The sequence below is a fragment of the Macaca fascicularis genome, chromosome 5 (assembly GCF_037993035.2).
Source record: "Macaca fascicularis isolate 582-1 chromosome 5, T2T-MFA8v1.1".
Taxonomy (NCBI): Eukaryota; Metazoa; Chordata; class Mammalia; order Primates; family Cercopithecidae; genus Macaca; species Macaca fascicularis.
Genome location: NC_088379.1, coordinates 50571429 through 50573953, shown reverse-complemented (window position 1 = coordinate 50573953; position 2525 = coordinate 50571429). Strand labels below are relative to the sequence as shown.

General features: G+C 48.2%; 1 pseudogene; it reads left to right on the top strand.

The window, feature by feature from the left end:
* The first annotated feature begins 1281 nt into the window (after nt 1-1281).
* Nucleotides 1282-2288, top strand: LOC102139500 (aminomethyltransferase, mitochondrial pseudogene; annotated as a pseudogene).
* The last annotated feature ends 237 nt before the right edge of the window (nt 2289-2525 follow it).

Sequence of the window (2525 nt, the reverse complement as noted above, 5' to 3'; positions counted from 1 at the left end):
CAATGGCAACAAAAGCCAAAATAGACAAATGGGATCTAATTCAACTAAAGAGCTTCTGCACAGCAAAAGAAACTACCATCAGAGTGAATAGGCAACCTACATAATGGGAGAAAATTTTTGCAATCTATCCATCTGACAAAGGGCTAATATCCAGAATCTACAAAGAACTTACACAAATTTACAAGAAAATAAAACAAACAATTCCAACAAAAAGTGGGCAAAGCATATGAACAGACATTTCTCAAAAGAAGACATTTATGCAGCCAACAGATACATGAAAAAATGCTCATCATCACTGGCCGTCAGAGAAATGCAAATCAAAATCACAATGAGATACCATCTTATACCAGTTAGAATGGCAATCATTAAAAAGTCAGAAACAACAGATGCTGGAGAGGAAGTGGAGAAATGGAAACACTTTTACACTGTTGGTGGGACTGTAAACTAGTTCAACCATTGTGGAAGATAGTGTGGCGATTCCTCAAGGATCTAGAACTAAAAATACCATTTGACCCAGTGATCCTGTTACTGGGTATATACCCAAAGGAGTATAAATCATGCTAATATAAAGACACGTTGTACACATGTGTTTATTGCAGCACTATTCACAATAGCAAAGACTTGGAACCAACCCAAATGTCCATCAACAATAGACTGGATTAAGAAAATGTGGCACGTATATACCATGGAATACTATGCAGCCATAAAAAAGGATGAGTTCGTGTCCTTTGCGGGGACATGGATAAAGCTGGAAACCATCATTCTGAGCAAACTATCACAAGGACGGAAAACCAAACACCGCATGTTCTCACTCATAGGTGGGAACTGAACAATGAGAACACTTGGACACAGGGTGGGGAACATCACACACCGGGGCCTGTCATGGATTGGGGGCCTGGGGGAGGGATAGCATTAGGAGAAATACCTAATGTAAATGACCAGTTAATGGGTGCAGTAAATCAACATGGCACGTGTATACCTATGTAACAAACCTGCACATTGTGCACATGTACCCTAGAACTTCAAGTATAATTAAAAAAAAAAAAAAAGAGAGAGCAATAATTTTTTTTTAAAGAAAAAGGCACTCCATGGGCAGTGTTCGAAAGAAAGTCTAAAAGAGAGTTCCTCACTTCCTGTGCATTAAGTTTATCTATATACTTACCTGTTCCCTTTAATAACTGTAGTTTTTGCTGGTGTTTAAATATGCTAAGAACTACATCTCCCAGCGTGTGTGGCAGAGTGGTGGCCTCTGTGCACCATCTGCACCCATCAAAGGGGACAATGCAGTGGGCTGTGAGCACAGTGGCCCATCGGGGTTTTCTCCTGCAGGCATTCCCTCCTGTCTTGTGTCATCCACTTAGTTGTGCACAGACCAAGATACATGGTGGCGACCCGGTGAAGCTGACGCAGAGTCTAGTGGTTGGAGACATTGCCAAGCTAAGGCCAAACCAGAGGACACTGTTGCTGTTTACCGATGACTTGATTGTGACCAGCACTTCTGAGGGGCATCTATATGTGATGTCCAACACTGGCTGCTGGGAAAAAGACTTGGCCTTCATGCAGGTCAAGGTCAGAGAACTTCAGAGGCAGGGCAGAGATGTAGGCCTGGAGGTGGTAGATACTGCCCTGCTAGCCCTGCAAGGGCCCCCTGTGGCTCAGGTGCTATAGGCCGCCGCGGCAGCTGACCTGAGGAAACTGCCTTCATGACTAGTGCTGTGATGGAGGTGTTTGACATGTCTGGCCGCCACCTTACCCACTATGGCTGCACAGGAGAGAATGGCATGGACATCTTGGTGCCAGCAGTGGGGGCAGTTCACCCGGCATCAGCTTTTCTGAAAAACCCAGAGGCGAAGCTGGCAGTGCTGGCAGCTTGTGCCTGGAGGCGGGCCTCTGGCTGTATGGGAGTGACACTGATGAACACACTACCCCTGTGGAGGGCAGCCTCAGTTGGACATTGGGGAAGTGCCACCGAGCTGCTCTTGACTTCCCTGGAGCCAAGGTCACTGGTCCCCAGCTGAAGGGGAAGTGCAGTGGAGGCTTGTGGGGTTGATGTGTGAGGGGGCCCTGATGCAGGCACACAGTCCCACCTGAGCATTGAGGGTCCATGACTGGTACTGTGACCAGTGGCTGTCCCTTGCCCAACCTGAAGAAGAATGTGGCAATGGGTTACATGCCCTGCCAGTGGTCAGCCAGGGACAATGCTGCTGGTAGAGGTGTGGCAGAAGCAGCAGATGGGCGCGGTCAGCAAGATGCCCTTTGCATCCATGAACTGCTCTGCCCTCAGGTGAGGATGGCTCAGGGCAGGGCCACCCCCTCCAGAAGTCTTGCCCTAGAGGGCATCCTACAAGGGCTTTCGCAGGAAGCTGAGGCAGAACTCACTGGGGGTGGGCAGCTAAGGGGGAGGTTGGTTCTAGTTATCTGGTTAGGGGGGTCATACCACCTACTCTCCCCACCCAACCCATGCCACTCCAGCTCCAGGACCCCATTTCTGAGTGACAGACCAGCCCATTCAATGTCTTCTTTCG